This window comes from Callorhinus ursinus, unplaced genomic scaffold (assembly GCF_003265705.2).
Source record: "Callorhinus ursinus isolate GAN/ISIS: 27379988/994484 unplaced genomic scaffold, GSC_fseal_2.0 scaffold4, whole genome shotgun sequence".
In the NCBI taxonomy this organism is placed as follows: Eukaryota; Metazoa; Chordata; class Mammalia; order Carnivora; family Otariidae; genus Callorhinus; species Callorhinus ursinus.
The window spans coordinates 26749092-26773152 of NW_027397066.1; positions in this window are offsets into that span (position 1 = coordinate 26749092).

Genomic DNA, 24061 nt, shown 5'->3' on the forward strand with positions numbered 1-24061 from the left:
ATTCTGTTCCATTGATCTATGTGTCTGTTTTTGTGCCAGTACCATACTGTCTTGATGATGACAGCTTTGTAATAGAGCTGGAAGTCCGGAATTGTGATGCCGCCAGCTTTGCTTTTCTTTTTCAATATTCCTCTGGCTTCTCTTCAGATCTCATAATAATCTTTTAAGTGAAATAACTTGGGCTTTATCAAAGGAATCAAAAATAGCATCTTTTAGAAGATGAGAAATATTTTCTTTTCCTCTTTCTTTTATTCCATCTTATTAAAAAACAAAGACAACAGAAAATGAAATATCTGCTTTCCAGAGATGATGAACTTTTATGGTTGACAAAAAACATCGTCTCCTGTCAACCTTATACTAACAACCAAATTGCTTGGCATTAAAATTATATGCTATTCTTTTTTTTAGATATAAATCACTTGAATAGTCTCATAGATTAAATAATATTCAGAAGAAAATAGCCTAAAGATGATATATTTTCACCAGGTCCTACTGAAATGTATAAAACAACTATATATATTTTTAATCTAGCACATATTATACAACAATCTATTCTAATTCAATTTAATAAAAACCTTAATTTTCAAGAGACTGTTAACTTACTTCAATTGATCTTTGATATATATGAATATTCTCCAAACTACTCACATGATGCATATGCCTTACTGTAGGTTCTTTTAAGGGAAAATAACCTAGAACTATACGAATCATAATATAGTTTCATATATGATAAGTAACACTCATAAAAGATTAACTGAGGAATATATAATGTATGCATTCCTGCAATTGTCTATTTTTATTGCATAACCTCACTGGACCAGAGAATTATATTATTGACTACGTTATTTTTTGCATCTTTCTCAGATCTGAATCATTTTAAATCCAGTTTTTAAAAAAATATTAGGCATTTTTTTTCAGATGCAGAGCCATTAAAATATCCATAAACCTAAAAACTACATCTCCCTTTAGTATTGTTATTCAAGATATCGCCCAATATAAATATATTTTGGTTTGGAAGATTTATGGAGGGTGTTTCTCTCAAAGGTCAGTAATAGAAAAAGCACTGTGTTCCTGAGAAACTTGTGATTACTGGTTAGTATCATGTATTGTCAACATATAACATTTTACTTTCTAGATTTGTTCTGGAAATCAGTAAGCTCATATTCAGCTTATTTTTCAGCTCAAAAGATATATATTGTGTATCACCAGATATTACGAACTGATTCATATAATTCACAAATTAATTAGTGATTTTATTTTTTGTTTCTGAAATAATTATATTTCAATACTGTGATTTTGTAAATCATCTTTGATTTTTTCCTTATTCAAGACAAGAAAAATGTAATAAATATAATATCTAAATCAAATGGTTTGATTAAAATGTGCTTACTCATTTAGTGTCCACAGTAAATATTTTAAGACTGAAAATATCATATATTTTATTTTATCCTTTCAGTATATATCCACTGATAATTTTGACAAATTTATTAAAAATGTTGGACTATTAATCAAATGCTCCTTTTCAAGAAAATAGGACTGGTAGATTAGTCCTCAAATTCATCTCACGCCTGTGTGCCAGAGACTTACATTGACTTATTTAAAAAATCTTAAACTTGCTGAAGCTATATATTCAGTAATGCTTTGCACAAATAAGTGCTTCAAATATTTACTGAATGTAAACCCAAAGCGATAAAGATAAATTATCTATTTTTGGTTTATTTTAAGATGAGTTTTAGAGATAGTAATCTGTGATATGTGAATACATTACAAAAATAACACAAACACTTCACTGGCATATTTGTATATGTTATAAAATTTATATAACATATAAAATATGTTATAAAATTATTATTTACAATTTTACCTTACAAAGATTCAAGATGTGTTAAGTGCCTAGTTATATAGCATTTTCAACAATGAACCTACTTATTTCTTGATATGTTGTAATATATGGTGGCTTTTAATTGGTGGATATAATAATATATTTAATGTTTTATGATTATCTTAGCTTTCTCGGTTTTGTATCAAGATAATCGTAATAGTAAAAATAAAAAAATATTATGGCAATTATGTATCTTTAAATGGTCAAACTGAAAAATGTTGTGGGAATTATGATACTTTAAACTGTTTTATAAAACTATATGAGCTTCTTTGAGCTTAGTCCTGGTGACACTGACCACTAATCTGTATACTGTGAAAATTGAGCTTGAACGCAAAATTTTAAACCAAATGATGTATTATTAGTAAACACACTACTAGTATCTAACCCTCCACTCAGTTAAATAGATGAAGTTTTAAACATTATGAAGCAATTATACAACTTTTGAAAACACTAAGTGACTTTACACGATGTTGTTGAAATAGCAATCATCCCAGCACATGTATCTGGCCAAAAAGATGTCATAGGGCATGAGGATAATAACTTGTATGTAAAACAAAACAAAACAAAACAAAACAAAACAAAACAAAAAACCCAAAAATCAATAAGGCATTTTTAAAACCACCAGTGAAATAATCAAGAAATTTCATCACAATATCCCTATTTCTTAAGGTAAAAGATTTGTGAGGAAAATATATGTTGAAAAGCATTATCAATTGCTCAAGTCTCTCAGAATTTAGAAAACAACTTGGTTTTTACCCATAGTTTGCTCTGAAATTCAAGATTGTAAATTTTCAATAAATTTTCAAGAGACAAGAAACTTGAAGGGGTAAAGCCTGAGAACAAACAATAGATTTAATTATCACTATTCTGGAAGAGCTAAAGTAAACCAAGATCAGAAACCTGGAAGACACTTCACAGAGGTCATTGAACGGGTTAGCATGTAGCCAGCTCCTATAATGAATGGAGTCATGGACCATGTTTTTCTTAGAGTGTAATATTCACTGAAACTACCATAGCTCAAAACATCTTAATTATAGATGTGGACTCAGTGATTATTATTCATGACGTTTTTGCTGAATTTATGGCATATGATATTTTTTGTGAAATATGCTATAAATCCTATAATCATTTAACTTAATTTCAGATATAGGGAGGGATAGAGTGTACTGTACTGTGTAGAGAAGTATAGAGAGGGGATATGTCATAAAAGAGGTAGGATATTGCCTTTCTCTTAAAAGATGAAGAGAGGGTAAAAACAAACCTTTAGTGCAAAAGAAAACTCTTGGCAAATGTACAGAATTTTAAAAATAAAATCATATAAAATAAAATAAAATAAAATAAATGCATGGGGTTTAAATCTACTATTTGGAACTGGAGACTAAAAGTCCAGCATGAAGAAAGATTTAGATGCACTTCAAAATCAAACTATTTAAATCATGTTTGAAGAGATCATTTCAAAGGTTTTAGGAGATTGGTCTTTAACTAGTCCTTTCATCTAAGTCTCAAATTATTTTTGAAGTAGTTGAAGTGCTAATTATAAAGATATTATTTGGTTTGTGTAGAGTAGTGTTGAAAGCATACATATTAAAGCAAGTTTGGACCAAATTATAAAAAACCTTAATGCCTGGGGAATCTTTCTGTTAAACTATGTTCAATGAGTTCCACTGAAGGAATTGCCCATGTCTGTGGCATGATCAAAGTGAAATGTGAAATTTAGTTCCAAAGAAGAATCCGTCAGAGGCAAATATGTTAAGTGACAATAGAAACTTAGAGAATTAAAAACAAAAACATTTTAATTAGAATCTGAAGGTCTGTGGTCAAAATCTGATCGGTGTGCTTTCAGTCAAATTACTTATACTACCTTTTATATGAGATTACCTTTTTAGCTATTTTATGTTAGCCTCAAAAGGGACAATATATCAGAGCACACACTGTTCAGTTTATGTTCTTATATAAATACAATATATAGGTTTGTGGAGGTGGAGAATATATGGATGAGATTTAGAAGATTAGATTGTTAGAGGGCCCATAACAATAAAACTCAATAGCTGACAAGACAAGGGGAAGGATAAAAGGAAAATGGATAGAATATTAGCAAATCTATCCCCAGATGTAAAATAAGATCTATAGTTAATACAGTTAGTTGTTCAGTCATCCCTGACTACTAAATATAATGTAATCTGAATTCAAAATCATATGACAAAATAAATGAGATTGTCATTTCTGTCAATATGGTGAGGACATTACTACGGTCTAGCCATAATCAGAGATTTTTCAGAAAGTAGCTTCCTGGAAGGGAAAAAAATAATAATTTATGCTGGCCCTTTAAGAATGCAGAGTGATTTGGGGGTCATGCTGGATTCTGTAGTTCATTTGATTTGCTTTCTCATTGTTTCAAGGTGACCTCTTCATGCAGATTTCCTCGATTCACTTTTATTTTTTGTCTGGTAATGCTGGTTTTGTTGAAAAAATAGCTTTTGGGCGCCTGGGTGGCTCAGTTGGTTAAGCAACTGCCTTCGGCTCAGGTCATGATCCTGGAGTCCCGGGATCGAGTCCCACATCGGGCTCCCTGCTCAGCGGGGAGTCTGCTTCTCCCTCTGACCCTCCTCCCTCTCATGCTATCTCTCATTCTCTCTCTCTCTCAAATAAATAAGTAAAATCTTTAAAAAAAAAAAAAAAAGAAAAAATAGCTTTTTTTTTAAGAGAGTTATGAAGAACTTCTTATACTTTAGAAACAACTTTGAATTGTGAAGAAGGTACTTAAATTGGAAAAGTGGCAACGTACAACAAAAAGAAGATGAAATGCTACAAGAGTAATTAAAGGAAAAAGTCTCTTAAGTGTTGCTTGGGAGCTATGGGTACTTTGGTTCCAAAACTATGGTATTTCTTTTTTTTAAAAGATTTATTTATTTATTTGGGAGAGCGAGAATGAAAGAGAAAGAGCACATGAGAAGGGGGAGGATCAGAGGGAGAAGCAGGCTCCTCACAGAGCAGGGAGCCCGATGCGGGACTCGATCCCGGGACTCCAGGATCATGACCTGAGCCGAAGGCAGTCGCTTACCAACTGAGCCACCCAGGTGCCCCCCAAACTGTGGTATTTCTTGACAGTGAAGGAGGCTCTGGGAAGTGGGGCGGGTAGCAGATGGTGCTGGAGGCACCCTCAGAGAAGAAGTGCTTACACTGAATGCCCTTTATGATTTGCTGCTACCTGTACAAAACTAGTTTAGTGGATCCACTAGGTAAGCAAAACGAGAAAGATCGAATTTTATAACAGATTAGTATAAAATTATAGAACTGGCTATAAAAAATGTAGAAATAGATGAAGATAATTGCAAAGTTTGCACTTTACTCTTAATTTCAAAAATGCATATAATTATCATGATCTGTGAATTTAGAATTTCTTATTTAATAAACCTATCATAAAAAGAAATATATACTGAAGGTTATACACACATACATGTATATACACAATGCACATACACCAAATAGAGCAAATTGTAATCTTAAAGCGCTACAATTTGCTCTGGTAAAATATTACTATCTACTTCACAGTCAACATTTATCTGACTATAAGATATAAGGATAGGAAAATATATTTTATTATATAAATAGTGATAGAGATTAAAAATATAAAATTATTGAAGAGGTTAAAAATATATATTTGTGGAAATGTCAAAGCAAAAATTTTGGGACAAGTGCTGCCTCTAACAGACAAAAGCAATAATCTCGTTGGATAATCAAAACAATCTTGTTATGTAATTGAATATGCCCGATTTATTTTATAGAAATGATGTAGGTTTCTTTTCTCGTTTGAATGAATGAACAAATCAGATAGCTGCTCGGTAATTTGTTTCACTTTGCTGGTACAGGCAAAAGATATGCAAATATGAGGGCGCTATGTAAAACAGCAAAGTAAATTATATCTCTGTTTAAATATTTCATATGTAGTTAGTAGCAGAATATTATCATAAGCATTAACTCAGGGACTTAATACATATTTTGCTACACAAGACATAAAGGGTAATAATTCTCAACACTGAGAATGTTCTAGTTTTGTCATTGTGGAGGATTCTCCGCTGGGGAATACGTGTATTTGGCACAATCATGTAAATATATTAACCAGATGTCAAGTCTGAATGACTATTTTTTCAATGACACTGACATTTAAGCAACTGACGTAAAGTATTTTGGAGGTGCTAGCAGTAATTACACCAGAAGTGACAGTTATTTTTTTTTTTGCTTTTGTGGAATCCTACTTATGGTTGCAGCAACACATCATTTTAAGTTGCCTGTGAAATATTTGCACAATATCCCAGCTCTGGGCTTCATGAACCAACAAAGCAGGAAAGTTCTACAATCTATTCTACCTTCTCAAAATCATTTACTCAAGACAGCATTTTTCAACACGTTTTTTTTTAATAATACTGCATGAAAAGAAAAAATAAAACAATTCCTGAGAATTTGAGAGATATTCATACTCCTTCATCCTTTTGCAAAGGATGGAACACACACACACACACACACACACACAGAACTATAGGTATTTCTAGTTATTATAATTCTAGTTACATATAATTACATCTCTGAAACTGTATATACTAAGTTACAGTTATGGTTACATACATAACATGTAGTAAGCAAACCTCCTGTATTTTCTTTCATCAAAAATTCTGACTTCCTTTAATGACACATTATCTTTCTGCTACCTCAGAAGTGACTAAGAACTTTGGTAAATGTTCAAGTAAACATTGATGACAGTAGTGAATCCTTCCATCCTGATGAAAACAGCAGTTTATGTTAGGCCAAAATTAGCTAAAGCAGCCTGGCTTGTGGGGAGAAATCTTACCAAGAGACCGAGGTGGTGTCAGGAGCACATGAGGGAAAATCAGGACCCTTTAGTAGTTCAGGAAGTCACATCCCGCTCCTTGAATCCTAGAACTCTGTACATAGTGGTCGCTAAATTTAATGAATTCCATTAAAGTAATTTAAAATAATAAATGTAGGGGAACCTGGGTGGCTCAGTCGTTAAGCGTCTGCCTTCGGCTCATGTCATGATCCCACGGTCCCGAGATTGAGCCCCAAGTAGGTCTCCCTGCTCCGCGGGGAGCCTGCTTCTCCCTCTGCCGGCCGCTCACCCTGCTTGTATTCTCTCTCTCTCTTTCTAATAAATAAATAAAATAAAATAAAAGTAATAAATGCAAATAGTCTCTTGAATTTAAGGGATTATTTGCAAAACCCATATATTAAGGAATATATTTTTCACCAAAGATTTTATTAAGTATGAGCACCTGTCCTCAATAGATGAGTATAAGATCACAGACTACTAAAAAAAAAATCCTAGCGGATGGATTTATTTCATTGTACCTTAATACTAGTAGCTAATATGTGACAATTCTAACTCTACAAATTATAAAAAGTATTTACATAAAGAGTCCACTTTCTGGAATTATTTATAAACTCATTCGGTCATTCATGAAATGGAAGCTCTGTGGTTTACTGGTGTGAGGAGCTGCAGTGAGAGAGTACCCACTATTGTGGCTCCAAGCTAACTATTAGAATAGTATCCCTTGATAATATTATTCTATTTTGTCAACAATTCTGTTGTTTCTTACATCATTTTGGAAAATAAACCTATGCTTTAGAGCTCCCCGTGTGGATAATTTCCTCAACAACTTAGAATCTCAAGATTTGACCGTGTAAGAATCCCTAAATATAAGCCTGAATATTTGTCTGTGTATATATTTTAGGAGAAAATAATTCCTTTCCCTGGGGATGAATGCTTTCCCTTCAAAAACAGAAGGTGTTTTAGATTTCAGCTTCCATTTCATAAAGATATGTTATATATGTCATTCTTATTTGCAAGAAGTTTTCTTTACAGTTCAGTGTGTACTCTTCTCCTGACAACACAGAATAGATGTTGATGAATAAAGAATCCAAAGATGTTGGCTTCAGGGCAACTGAGATCAATCTCATTATACAATATTGTTAAGAAAGCTGTTAGTTTGATACAGGGCAACCATTTTATGTGGCATACAGTAGACAAAAGGTTAAATACATATTGTAAATTTTTAAAAAATAAAATTGTTTCAAATTAAAATAGATTCACGAAAGAATGCATGCTGTCATGAATTAAAGAAAAGAAAATTTACAAGCAATTTGTGCTTTAGTTTAATTCATTTCACCATATTGAACTTTCAAGATGGAATAAATGGTATTTTTAGCAAATTTAAAGTAAAACATTAACTCTATCACAGCATTCTTGCTGGAGATTAACTTTCATTGCTCCCATTCATATTTTGAAAGATAGGAAATCATCATGGCTCTTATCACAACATGATTACTATAGAATATCATTTTGTAAAAAATCAGAAGCAATTTTCTTTCTTTCTTTCTTTCTTTCTTTCTTTCTTTCTTTCTTTCTTTCTTTCTTTCTTTCTTTCTTTCTTTCTTTCTTTCTTTCTTTCTTTCCTTCCTTCCTTCCTTCCTTCCTTCCTTCCTTCCTTCCTTCTTTCTTTCTTTCTTTCTTTCTTTCTTTCTTTCTTTCTTTCTTTCTTTCTTACAGTAATCTCTACCCACAATGTGGGGTTTGAACTCATGACCCAGAGAGCAAGAGTCACATGTTCTATAGACTGAGCCAAGCAGGCACCCCTTAGAAGCAATTTTAAAGCAGTTTTTAAAATGTTGAGTTTTATCAGAATCTGTATCTTCACTAAGTTGTCAAATTGTGAAATATGGAATTATATGGGTGAATTATTTCATGTAGTCTGCCTGTTTATATTGACCAGATTCATACTGATGAGATAAGCAGAAATCAGTATGACTTTGATTTTATTGACAGTTTCAATACATAACTACATTTTTATAAAAATAGAAAATTATTCTGAGCCCAAAATATGATGTGTTACATATACTATATTATGCTAAAATATATTAATATACATGGTGGATAACATATATAAAAATACAATGAATTATTATACATTACAATTACTTTAGGAACATATAACATTAAGGGTACCTTAATTTTGGAATTGATATTTTTAGATAAAATGAAGGCATTTACACTTAAAAAAAAAGTCTTGTCAAGGATGGGCATTTCACATTTTTTTTGTCTCTTAGCTTGCATTTAAACACTGCATCACACCTGTTTTTGGCACCTGGCATCAGTTTCTTTGTAAAATTAAACTACCTATCATTTTTAAACAAGCAAAAAGAAATGATTTATTAAGCACGGTAAAATTGTATTCTGTATCTAGATTCATCATAAAATTATAGGTATGTCAATATAAATTTCATGTTGTGAGCTGAAAGGTTTAAATGCCATAAGCTATCTTCTTGATGGTGAGAAAGAATAACCGTCCAGGTGTGGTGATATTTTCAGTTAATGTTTCTGCAGAGGTAATTAAAGGCTTATCAAATTATGACAAAGATTTAATCATATGTTAGGTCACAAATAACTAATCCAAATCTTGCTTCAAAGAAGTTCGTTAAGTCATTTTGAATGTGAACTAGTGTTTAAAACTGAGGTTTGCCGTCTGACGGGCCATGTCTATTACCATTTTTTCTTAAGTTCACCAAACTCTTCTCTATCTTTGCTGGCATTTAATAGAAGTGTGATATATATGCTAATGCAATGTGCAAGTTAATTCACGGAAGCCAACCAATCACCTACTTCTTTCATATGACTGACGTTTATTTTCAGTTTGAATATGTACCTTTTTGTTCTCATTGAATTGCAGAGTGAAAATGCAAACTTCTGCTTTGGCTTGATACTTTCAACGGAAGTTTTTATAGAAGGGAACAAATTACTGCAAGTTAAAAAGGATTAGAGATATTTGAGATATAATTTGGTACTAATATATTCATTTAAAGCACCCTTTTATTTTTGTCCTTTAAAAAAGGTTTTACTTACTTATTTATTTTAGAGAGATAGAGAGAGCCGGCAGGGGAGGAGCAGAGGGAGAGAAAGAGAGAGAGAATCTCACATAGCCTGTGCTGAACGAGAACCCCAAGTGGGGTTTGATCTCAAGACTCTGAGATCAGGACCGGAGCTGAAATCAAGAGTCTGAGGCTTAACTGACTGAGCCACCCAGCCACCCCTAAAGCATACTTCTAAAATGTTGGTTTTATGTTAGACTGCTAGAAAATAGCAGAGTTCAACTGGACTTGATCCTATGAAAGCTCCCTGTGGATAGGATTTGTCACATATCAGATAGACATATTTAAGTAATTTGTGTTAAATAGAGGAATGAGGCAAATTGACATCTAATATAGTTTTAAAGATGTCTATGTGATGACAAAGATCCTGATTATTCCAAGTAATACTGCAAGACTCAGTTAATTTATCAGAATTTTTCATTAGTTGGTATAAAAATACATGTTTTTGGAAACAGCCATTTATTTTGCTGGTTTTTTTTCAGTCTGGATTTGAATGTTTACCATGATGTGACTGTACTGCTATAACAGCATAATTAAGCATTTAAACAACATGAGGCTCTGGAATTTAAAAAAAAAAAAGGAGATAAAATCAATGATAATTTCTGTTGTGGGATTAAGTAATGATTGGAAATTTTACTTATATATCTTCCATTCTAGAGAGCATTCTCGGGAGCTGCAATAATTCCCAGAAGGCAAAATATTATAAGAAGGATGCTCAACTTGGATCCTGTTTGAGTCAGAGTTTGATCAACAATATGTCAGAGAGGAGGTAAGTGAGTAGACTTTTTTTGCCTCTCTTCATTTGTACTTGGAAGAAATTATGTTGTGTGAATTCTTAAATAATATAATGGAGATGAGTGTTTCCCAAAGTTTTAGTGCATTAATGTAAGTCCTGAGAGATGCTTTTTGAAATATATATCAAATGTATATACATATATACTTGTCCTCAATGAGTTTAGGAGACACTATATGCTATCCTACTTGAAGATTTAAATACACATTAGCATATTAAGGACTCACTGAAGTCCTTCACTAAATTGTTGAAATGCACTTGGGAAGTACTGATGTAGATAATTACACAAAGAATGCAGTGTTTTGGTCAATATTAACTTACGATATTTATTAAGAAATCATTAGTATTCTAATCTTTTTAAAGTAGAACAGCTACCAATTTATAATTATTCAGATAGCAAAGTACCACCTTGAGATTATATCTTAAATAAAGCTTCCAATGGGGAGTAATACTTGATTTATCTGAATTACACCTGAACAGCTTGGAGACCTCCCATAGTTAAGCAACTGTAACAGCTTGCAGACCTCCTGCATAATAAAAAATAAAATATCCAGAGTGCTGTAAAAAATTGAAATGATGTAAGTCTGTGAACTTCTTCCTATTTGTGTTTTATTTATACTGTTTATAAAAGTAAATTACTTGTTTGAAATACTACTCTTGAAGCTGCCTGAATCTCTATGGGGAAGTACTCCTGTGAATCCTCTTTTATTAGTACTGGTTGATCTTTAGCTTTGGAGATGAGATCAGCAAGGTTAAAAAGCTTTGCTTTCTAAGGGGAGAGTCAATCTGATTTGAGAACAGAGGGAGACCTAGTAAGATCCAAACCTGATGGAAATGATCTCTTTTTAAAATGACCCTGAATAGTGTACCCAGGGCAGCCGCATTTCTGTAAATAGCTGGATAATGCTATCCTTTACGCTTCGGCTCCAAAGAACCACCTCAAAGATAACATCTAACAGGAGTTTGGAATCATTTTGCTGTCAGAGAGAAAGTTTATTTCTTTTCTTTTTTTTTCTCCCACTTTCAGTTTTGGTTAAAGAAACACAAATGATGATTATTCTGATGAGTTATCTTAATTCACGAGAATAAATCATTTTACATTTACAAATAATTATCCTATTTCTCTTATGTGATGAGAATACATACGTTATTTTCTAATCATCATTTTAATTGGGTCAACAAACAGAATGGCATACCTTCTCCTAGCTAATATCACTGGGTTTTATGTCTTTAATAATACTGAAACAGTAATTTTTAGCCTTGATGGAATATCCTTACAAGAACTGGATGATGGTTATGATTATTCATTCCAAGGGAAAAAAAAATAGATTGAAACCCAATTTAATGAGTTACCAAGACCTCAGATTAGGAAACAGGAGAAGAGGAGAGAGGGTGGCCTTAATCCTATTCACCTATTCTTTCTCTTTCTCTGATGAAAGATGATAGATGATGATGATAGATGATAGATAGATAAGGATCAATGCACAATACATAGGTTCTGTCCATACTCACAAATATTCTAAATAATATTTATATTATAATGTTAATTATAAATACATAGCAGAATACTCAGGCCATCTCAGTGTCTAGGATTTAAATGACAGAATTCAACACCTTCAACCAATCATCAGTATGAGTGAGTTTGTGAAATTGATCGTTTTAAGGCAAAATTCTCCTCTATGTGACCAAATTGATTAGTGGTTTTATTTATTTCTTTATGTATGCCCTGTTTTATCTTACCAAGATTTAATGCAGACTATACCAGATTGGAGAAAAAGCAGAATGATATCGTGAGAGATTTCATTAAAATGCACAAATTCTCATTTTTCCTAGAAAAGAAATGCTTACCAATTAATGCTTTGCACATTTACCCTGTTTATAAAAGGAAATTATTTGTTGAAGTACTACCTTGGAAGATGCCTGAGTCTCCATAGGAAGGAGTCCTGTGAGTTCTCTTTTGCTGGAAATAGTTGATCTTTAGTTGGAAAGAGCTCATGTAGACATGGCCTTAGAGATAGAGACAAGGACAGGTCAAGCCTTTCAAATGAGAAGCATGAAGGATGGGGATAGTATTCTAGATTTTTATTAGTCAAATGCATCTTAGCATCACCCTCAAATGTCATGTATGAGTAGTTAGTACCTGTGCATATCCATGTGTTAGGTCTCCTTACATTCTCCTGATTCTGTGCTTATGTTCTCTCTCTCCCCCGTCTTTTTCTAACTCCTAATTTCCACCTCATCAAATCACAGGCTTTATGGATGTCAGTTCAATTTGGGCCACTTTGTGAAGGGTTTCTCTGACAATCCAAAAACTCAGATCCTAATTTTCAACTTATTTTCTGTATTTCTACATAATAATCTCAAAATCTGTTTCTTTACACCTATGTACATATATTCACATATTTTTAAAACAATTTTCCTGAGTGTAAACCTTGTCTATTCAATGGTACTATAAGTTTTAATAGAGATTATGAGAAAAATTTGCTTTCCAGCAATGCCTTTGTCACTTTTTGTCACATAAGGGGCTGATTCTAGAATGCAACTATTGCTATGAACTAAGCAAACTTATGAAATCAAAGTCTCTATTCCATTTTTGTAGTGACGATCCAGTTGGAAAAAAAGCTAATGTGTCTATTTTTCTTTTCTTTTTTATTATGTTTTTATAGATTTTATTTATTTATTTTGCAGAGAGGGACACAGCGAGAGAGGGAACACAAGCAGGGGGAGTGGGAGAAGCAGGCTTCCTGCTGAATAGGGAACCCGATGCAGGGCCCATCCCAGGACCCTGGGATCATGACCTGAACTGAAGGCAGATGCTTAATGACTGAGCCACCCAGACGCCCCTCTATTTTTCTTTTAAACATTACATTTCTATTCAAATTTTTATATTTAATATAAACTCAAGTACCAAGCAGAGCATTTCCCAGTGTAAGTTGCTGATTGGAATTTGATCTATGCTATAGAGGTGTATCACATTCTTTAAGGATTGTTTTATTTCCTTCTCTTCAATATTATTGAAGAGTATATCAAAATGTCTTAATTTTTTTTTAAAGATTTTATTTATTTATTTGACAGAGAGAGAGACACAGCGAGAGAGGGAACACAAGCAGGGGGAGTGGAGAGGGAGAAGCAGGCTTCCCGCAGAGCGGGGAGCCCGATGTGGGGCTTGATCCCAGGACCCTGGGGCCATGACCCGAGCCGAAGGCAGATGCTCAACAACTGAGCCACCCAGGCGCCCCAAAAAAAGTCTTAATTTTTTTAAGGATATATAGATACCTCTGAAAAATCTGTAATGTGCATTCAACATACTATATAGCAAAAATGAAAGAAATAATGAGAAATTAGATGTAGGTATCTCTATAAAAATTATCATTTTTGGAGAAAATCTAACACAAGAATTTATTTGAAGAGAAAGTAAAACATAATGAGGTATTATGAAGAAAGTATAGAATTCAGCTTCTCAGAGATCTATTTAAAAACTCAGGGGCACCTGGGTGGCTCCGATGGTTAAGCGTCTGCCTTCGGCTCAGGTCATGATCCTGGAGTCCTGGGATCGAGTCCCGCATCGGGCTCCCTGCTCCTTGGGAGCCTGCTTCTCCCCCTGCCTTTCTCTCTCTCTGCCTCTCTCTTTCTCTCTCTCTGTCTCTCATGAATAAATAAATAAAATCTTAAAAAAAAACTCAATGAGACACTTACCCTTTTTTAAAGTTTTTTTTTTTTTTATGAGAGACATTCATCCTTAAATGATGATTTAGAGTAATCTTCTGTGATAAATGACTCATTTCGCTCTTGTATATAGTTGATATAAAGGACCTTATTGTTTACCGACTAAATGTCTCAGATACTTATGAAACATGTACAATTTATCACTCTCTCAAAAAGCAAAAACATTTCTTAGAATAAGTACAAACACACATTTTTACTAAGGTGAGTAACAGTGAAAGAGATGTCAGCTCTTTCAGAGATTTCAGAGATGATGTCTCCTAATAACCTTCTGCCAGATCTACCATCTTGCAAGAAATTATCTCCTTTCAGCTCATCTACACAGTGCCAAAGAGTTATGTTTGTTCAATTAAAGTTATTCCCTAAAACAAATATGATTATCCTCATCTGCTTCTTTTGGCTTCCTGTTAATTATCCACATAGATGTTGAGAGTATTCTTTCTTTTTTTTATTTAAGGATTTTATTTATTCATTTGTCAGAGAGAGTGAGAGCACAGGCAGGGGGAGAAGCGGGCTCCCCCTTGAGCAAGGATCCCAATGCAGAACTCGATCCCAGGACCCTGGGATCATGACCCGAGCGAAAGGCACAGATACTTAACCAACTGAGCCACCCAGGTGTCCCATGTGTTGAGAGTATTCTTATCACAATTGTCACTTTTTGTCCCAGGCATCGAGTTTCCTTCCTGCACCTGTGTTCTTGATTCCATTCCATCTTACATTCTTCAGTGCATCCTCTAATCCAGCATGCCCTTTCTCTTATCTTCCTCAGAGCCTACCCACTCCTTAGTCCTTGAGTAACTCTGGAAAACAGTATTGAGGTTCCTCAAACAGTTGAAATTAGAGCTACCATTCGATCCAACAATTGCACTACTGGGTATTTACCACAAAGATACAAATGTAGGGACCCGAAGGGGTACGTGCACCCCAATGTTTATAGCAGCAATATCCACAATAGCCAAACTGTGGAAAGAGCCAAGATGTCCATCGACAGATGAATGGATAAAGAAGATGTGGTATATATACACAATGGAATACTATGCAGCCATCAAAAGGAATGAGATCTTGCCATTTGCAACCACGTGGATGGAACTGGAGGGTGTTATGCTGAGTGAAATAAGTCAATCAGAGAAAGACATGTATTATATGACCTCACTGATATGAGGAATTCTTAATCTCAGGAACAAACTGAGTGTTACTGGAGTGGTTGAGGGTGGGAGGGATGGGGTGGCTGGGTGATAGACATTGGGAAGGGTATGTGCTATGGTGAGCGCTGTGAATTGTGCAAGACTGTTGAATCACAGATCTGTACTTCTGAAACAAATAACGCAACATATTTTAAGAAAAAAGAAAAAGAAGAAGATAGCAGGAGAAGAAGAATGAAGTGGAGTAAGTCAGAGGGGGAGACGAACCATGAAAGATGATGGACTCTGAAAAACAAACTGAGGGTTCTAGAGGGGAGGAGCGTAGGGGGATGGGTTAGCCTGGTGATGGGTATTAAAGAGGGCACATTCTGCATGGAGCACTGGGTGTTATGAACAAACAATGAATCATGGAACACTACACCAAAACAAATGATGTAATATATGGTGATTAACATAACAATAAAAAAACCGAAAAATGAACTCACTTTTTGTCTACTTGGGAAAAAAAACAAAAAATGAAAAACTACCCTTGATTCTTCTTTAACATATAGCTACTCTACGTTTTTCCTTTCTCTTCAATACTAGACTCCTTAAAACAGCAGTATCTAGAACGTCTTTTTTTTTATTTTTTTTTTATTTTTTTTTTAAAGATTTTTTATTTATTTATTTGAGAGAGCGAGAATGAGAGATAGAGAGCACGAGAGGAAGAGGGTCAGAGGGAGAAGCAGACTCCTCGCTGAGCAGGGAGCCCGATGTGGGACTCGATCCCGGGACTCCAGGATCATGACCTGAGCTGAAGGCAGTCGCTTAACCAACTGAGCCACCCAGGCGCCCTGAGAACGTCTTTTTTTTTAAACCTCCCATTTATTCATTATCCCTCTGAATATGTTTTCCTCTCATCCTTATAGTTTGCTTTAAAACATTGTCAATCACATCTTAATTTAAGTCAAATTTAATGCGTTCTATACATGTGACATGACCTCTCTCAAACATTTGACCAATTGAGACCAGACTCTAAATCTTAAATTTCTTTTGACTTCAGCATCACTGGTGTTCCAGTTCTTCAACTTGTCTGCTCCTTTTCAGTCTCTATCTAATATTAATATTCCCAAATATTCTTATTTTAATTCTAACTGTTGTCTTATCTCTGGGTGACTTTTTACTCTTATAGCCATCTGTATTAGATCAAAGATGGAATTTATCTCTCTAGTTTATTATTTCCACAGTCTTGTCCATTCTACACCCTTATTGGCTCTTTTTCCTAAAATGCATTACTTCAGTCACCTATAAAAACCTCTGTTTATAACTTAACAGGGATTATTTTGTTTAAGAATTGACTAGAGTGATGAATATGTTATTAGGTTGGGGTTATATTTTTCTGCTACTGTTCTTTCTCCCAGAGACTATAACAGATATTCTTCTTCAAAAGCTCATGGAAAATATAATCTCTTCTTGGATATTTTCTTTATTTCAATAGGGCTAAAGAATCACATATATATATATATATATATTTACTTCATCCTTTAAATGATTTGTTACTGTTTTGTAATTGTAAGCCTCAAATGGTGAGCCAGGACAATGAGTGTGTATTTTGTGCATTGTATCTGGTTAAATTGTGAGACAGTATTTGGTGCTGAGGATCGAAGAGAAGTTGATGATAATCATAGTAAGTCATTGACTAACTCACTTTCTTATTTCTCTGAACAAGCCCCAGTTATCTGTCCCAGATTAATAAATTTAAAATGAAGTAAAATTTAAATCATACAGAATTTAATAAGTCACCTTTTATAGTATTCACATATTCTTAATTATTTTTTGAGAATTTTATAATTGTGATGGTGTATATGAAATAACTATATCAAATTAAAATTCTCAATTAAATTAAGTGAAAACTTTAAGTAACTTTCCTCAGTAGTGGCAAGACTCTCTTTAGAGGGCAACTTCATTGCCTTTCCCTGAATCTATGCCTATGCATGCCCCTTATTACAGATCTTCATTTTATTCCTTAAAATGTATAATGAGAAGGTAATTCACCTTTAATGAAATGACAGAAAATGTATACCAGAAAGTATTACAAAGAAGAAAGTGTCATTTCAAATAGGTACACCTACTTTCTAAATGACTAACAGTAGGGAGCTTCTAACTCTCAGGTAAATCAGAAAATATGCAAATTGCTTTTTTAAATTCTTTTCTTGTAAAATGGATAGTAAATGTCAGAATAACCTTGTACTTGGGGAAAAAAAGATACAGGGATAAAGTGTTAACTTTCAGAGCAACTCGTTTCTAAACATTCCACAGTACATCAGCATGTGTTGGCTTAAAATATACCAACCGATATTTAGTTCTTAATGATACATAGAGTACACTAATAGCAAAGGGACAAAATAATGCATAGAATTAAATGTGATTACAAGGTTCTTTTTTTTCTCTTTTGTAAATAAGAGTTAAAATGCTTAGGTTTGCAAATGACTTTTAGAGTCAGATAAGTAATATAGATTGCAACCCTGTTTCTACCATTTATTAGCCATGTCATCATGGGTTAATATTTCAACTCTTGGAGACTCAGTTTCCTTATTAGCAAGTATGCATAATACTTATCTGTCAGAATTGTGTGAAAATTAGATATTATATATGCAAAATATGTGCATGTAGGTCCTCAGAAACTTTCAGTTATTATTATTTAGTTAATAGAAATTTCAAGGATAAGTATTTGTTAGTGCAAATACTTTTTTAAAGAATAATGTGAGCATACCATAAATTTGACAGAAGTAAAGATCACTGTTTGAATGCACATAGGTGTACGTATAGTGAGCAATATGTGGTTAAAATAACACTCTTGCCTTAAGGTTTTAGGAAAAACTACAACTATAGTGTCAATGTTTATCTTTGAAAAGGATTATGGATTTCAAGATAACAAGTTGTTTAGATCAAGGAAAAATGAAATGCCTGTTCAATCTACTCATAGATACTTGGAATGAAATAAGTTTTTAACAGGAAAAGGGTACTTAATAAATGAAATTCACATTGTTTACAATATTCTTCCAAAAATGGATTAAACTATAAATATAGACCTTGTTGCATGTTTAGGGAAATATATGTTATTTCATGTACTGGCATATGGGGAGTCTAATATAATTATAAACTCAAGCTAGCAAAGTATTCTTGTCAGATGCTGGTGGGGCTTTTCTGTATCTTTACCACCCCCAACCCCAGTATAAATTACAAATATAGGAATCGAAGGAATGCCAGTAACCAGTAAAATCTAATGACTACACCCTTACTGCATATGTTTATCCGCATTCTTCTACATTATGATCAGGCAGGAACAAAATATAACACACAAGATTCACATACTCTGGTCAAGAGGTCAAAATGTGTGTACTTGAAAATGCTGATTTTGAGTGCTAGGGGTCAGTGGAAGCCTGATTTGCACATATGTAGGTGCAGATGGTATGATATGAGACTTAGATACTAACATGTGTAAAAAAAGGCAGTAGAGGCACTTTTCAGACTCTTCCTCAACTTATAATGTGCCTTGGAAAGTGGGATTGAGTACTAGGGTACTCGATGTTACTGAAAGATTAGAAGATAAAAGTTGAGGTTTAGATAGTATTGGTTAAACATCCTCATTGGTGGATAATTAAGGAGGAGGAATACTGACTTCAGAGAGTGATAAGTCTACCTAAAAACAAATATGTAATTGAGGAATTCAAATATAGGAAGAGAATGGAACATATAGGGTGATGGGGGAATGCTTTCTCACATAAAATTTCTGGGGAAAAAAAAACATCTGCTAAATCATCTACCCATCAAAATACATATCAAAAAGAGCATTTTTCTGTGCTTATAGCAATGTAAAGGATAACTTAATGCTACTTGTTTAGGTAAACAGAAATATGCATCTTACAAATAAGGCATAACTTCATTTTTGGTATGTGAATTTAAATTCAAAGGTACTGAAGAACTAACTTGAAGAGGGGAAAAAAAGTGTCTATTTGTAAGCTTCTCTTGTACCAATACCGTTCTTCCAAATTAATTTTGTACTTCTGAGTGACCCAATAAATTGTGAAATTGTGACTCAAAAGGAAATTGCTAGAGTTAGACAAATTGTGGCTTAAAAGGAAAAAAAGAAGGAAGAAAGAAAAGAGATGCTGTACATAATATTGGCAAGTTAGGACAGTTTACTAGTTCAGTGCAACTTAGAGTAAATTAACCAAAATGGTGGAAGACATTGAATATGTAAATTCAAACAATTTTGAGAAAAGTCTTTGCCTTTATCATTATTTATTATGTGAGGATCAATAAATTTGTCTATGGTTTATTGGATTATTATGAACTGTCACAGATGAAGAATAATACAACTACTCAAAGGGGTTACATTTTAATTGCTAGAGCTTTTTCTATGTTGACTTGGAGTGCAGTCACCATGGAATGAAAACTGGGAAAACTAGATAAGAAATATATCATGGAAGAGAAATTTGGATTTTTACACTCAAAATCAATTGATCTGTACAATTTTGCTTTTGGGTTTAGATATGAAAAATTATATAACTAATTGGTTTTTATCCCATTGGACAATATTATGACCACATGAGTTGTGATATTAATATGAAGTTGGTGTAGGTAAACCATGGCTGAATAAATGTTCTAGAGCTGGAATTTCTAAAGCTGTGGCTCATCATACTTTTATTCTTTTATTTTTATTTTTTTAAAGATTTTATTTATTTATTTGACAGAGAGACACAGCAAAAGAGGGAACGAACACAAGAGAGGGAGTGGGAGAGGGAGAAGCAGGCTTCTGGTGGAGCAGGGACCCCAATGTGGGGCTCCATTCCAGGACCCTGGGATCATGACCTGAGCCGAAGGCAGACGCTTAACGACTGAGCCACTCAGGCGCCCCTGAATCATCATACTTTTAGACAAATGGAGCATATACTTTTGATATATTCCATATGAAAGTTGTACATTGGGACACAGAGTTGTACTCTGTTATTTTCCAGCTATAAAGTAGACACTATGATCACATTAAAAAACATTTGGAAATAATTGTATCTTGGATTGATTCTTGTATGTATTATAGTTAATTAGAACAGTGCTTTTATGACTGTTAAAGATAATGAATATTTTTATTGTTATTGAACAACATGATGGGAACCATATGTTGTATGTGATATTATGTGGTATATCATATGAAAGAGAAGTGAGGCTGGAAGCTAAGAAGACAAAGGAAAAGTAAAGAGAGATCTTCAAAGAAATAGATGATAAAAGGTATATAAAGCGGGTAGAAGGATGATCGGACTTATGAAAACTGATGGCATTTGCAGAAAATTGGAAAATCTGTAATGGAATATTCAATATGTGCAGGGAAATGGTAGCAAATGTGGTCAAAATTGAATAATGCCTCAAATACTGTGTCACTCTGTTCTAAACAGATCATTTTTGTTGGCAATTGGTTCTCCTTTATGTGGTGATGCAAGAACAACAGATTCTTTCATCTCAAGTGGCTATTATTCCTTTTTGTGTTTTTTTTTTAGGATTTATTTATTTGAGAGAGAGAGAGAGAGAGAGAGCAGGGAGAAGGGCAGAAGGAGAGGGAGAGAAAATCCTCAAGCGGAGTCCCCACTGAGCACAGAGCCCGACACAGGGCTTCATCCCAGGACACTGAGATCATGATCTGAGCCAAAATCACGAGTTGGATGCTCAACCGAGTCACCCAGGTGCCCCTTGAATGGCTATTATTTTTTACATCTGTGTTATTATCTGTGTCCAGCCCATGGAAGGGGAAAGAATGTGTGAAGGATCCACACCTATTTCTTAAAACTTTAGCCAGAAAAAGCACATCACTCTCCTCGTATTCCTTTGACAGAATCCAGTATATGATCACACCTAACTGCAAGAGAGGCTGGAAAATGCAGTCTAAAGTTCAAGAAGACAACTGGATTGTTGGTGAAAATCTAGTAGTCAGAGCCATAGTGACATTAAAAGGGCACTTGCCCTGGAGATATTACAAAGGTAAAACTACATCAGTGAAGATCACGTATACCTCTATAAATAAAAAGGGGGAGTATCCTTCAGATATGAACTGGACAATTTAAAAAATAACACAGGTAGAAACAGGAGTAGATTGAGAGTCTGATGATCTGAGTTCAAACTTGACTGTTCAAATTGTTATTTGCTTTTCTGGGTCTTTTATGTAACAAAAAAGTTTTTCTATACTTCAGAAGTGTTATCCAAATTAAAATATTCATAATTTCAAGTGTGTTTTTCTCTAAGTTAAGCAAGAAAGTGATATATAAAGAGAAAATCCTCAATGAAAGTAAGGTTTGTGGAAAAATTAATCATCAACAATATAAGAGCTTGAAGAATTCTCCCTGTCCTGCAATACCAATATTTCCTAACTAATAGCCTTGAAATAGTCCTGCTTAATATGGATAAATCAGAAAGAGACTAAATTTTGCCTTATGGTAACATTACTCTTAGTCAGGGGTTTAACCAGTAGCATGATATAAACTTAAATTTGCTTAGTTTCCCCTGTGCCTATAATTCAGGTCTTTATACTATTCCTCACCAAAGAAGCCCAGGGCTTCCTGGGGAGTAGCAAGTCTGGATTTTGGGGCAGGGAAGAGATGTGCCTGGGACATCCTATTTCCAGAAGGCAATGTTGCTCTAAACAAATATTTAAAAAAAAAAAAAAAAGGAATGACGAAGATACTGTCTAGAAAAGAGATCTGAAATGTGATGGAGTAGGCCAGGTCTAAAGTGAAAAATGAGGTTCAATGATATGTGCTTGAAATATAAGACAGATTCAGATCAAACTGAGATCCACAAAAATTAGAATCCATGCTAATATTTTATGTAAAACATGATGTAACAAAATACAAATGTTGAATGAATGTGTCTGTAGGTGTGTCTGTGTGTTTAGCAATAAGTAAAGGTTGTTGAAACAATGCTACTCTTTGTCAAAAATAGGCTCTAAAGTATATGTTTTCTTAGGAGATGAAGTTAGTGGAACAGGGCCCTTTACTCCATACAGCCAACTCAGGACCTAAGCTGATGGGCCATCTTCAATACATGGCTTTCAAAATTTCCCTAGAGTTCATCTCCATCTCAGTTGGTGATAAGGGTAGACAAAAAGTGGAAGAGCACATATGGGAAACTTATAGGATCCATTCCAATCAGTGGTAGACATGATTTCTACTCCCATCCCATTGACTAAAACACTGCAAGAAAGCTGGGAAACAGACTTACTCTGTGCCAGGGAAGAGAAAGACATCATAAACAGCTAACAACCTCTACCATATAATGACTTATACATTGTAATAATCATAATACATATGTGGTTGGTGCTAGATAGCCAATTAAATATGCCATTGCTAATTATTGGTATTATAAAGAAGTGTTGAATAATATTTCTGGATTTGGGGTTATGAGGACATAATGTTTATGGTTATAAACCCACAGAGTTAATGTGCCCTATCTATAGGAGCATGAGATGTGAGACAGGGTTTTTCAGAAACAAATGACAAAGCCTTTAAATAAATTAAACTGTACCTTTCAGAATATAAACACCCAAGATGAAGCAATTTCTGAAAGCAAGCTATGTATTTTTCATCCAACAGAAAAAGGTTATTTGTAATTAGGGAATTTCAGATCGCTCATTTTTGGAGACCAGATAATGTCTTGACATGAAGATCGGGGTGTGGGGGGTGGGTGTTTGCCAGATTGATATGGATAGCTCTTTAAAATGTAAAGTCATAAACTTGCAAGATTCATTTTTGTAAAAATCCTGAAAACTTTTATATGCTTTCATCCTTATGTTTTTATTTTAATAAAAATAAAGTTTAAGAAGAAGATATACTTTGAATAATTACTTGCAGTATCCACGTCTGAACCAGGTCTATCATCATTTCTTCTTTTATGGAATTTTTGCATACACAGAATGCCTATAAATGACACTTAAACATACGCATCTGATCAACTATGAAAATATATTCCACAGTATTCTATTCATTCTTTTTGACATTTTCTGTTCCTTCCTCAGACTGCCAACATAATCCCTAAATCCCCTTCAACTAAACCTTGTCATAACTTGTTTTTACCTGCACACATTTGTGTTGATTACTGAGCTCTCTTGTATTCTTAATTAGACCGTAATCTCCTTTAGGCAAAGAAACTCATTTCCATATTAATGGATGATCCAACTATCCAGTAAAATGCTATGAATCCACAATGATTCCTCTTTATTCTAATTCATTTTTTATAGTATCCACTATCATATTATTGACTCAGATTTTTGTGCCATATTTCTAGAGCCATTTCATTTTATTTTATCTGAAGAGAGCGAAAAATATGAAGCCCTTGTCCTAATGGTAATTATGTCTACCCCTAATAAAGCAAAAAAGAAAAGCTTATAAGAGAAAGAAGTATACAAATAAGCCCTAATGAAAATCGTAAGTAAAAGTACTTTGTCCTGCATACTGTCAAGAGAAAGTCGTGTTGCTCCTTAGTCTAATTACTATGTCATCTCTGACAAACTTTTATCCTTTTACATCTTTTGATCATTATATTTGACATAGTTTGATT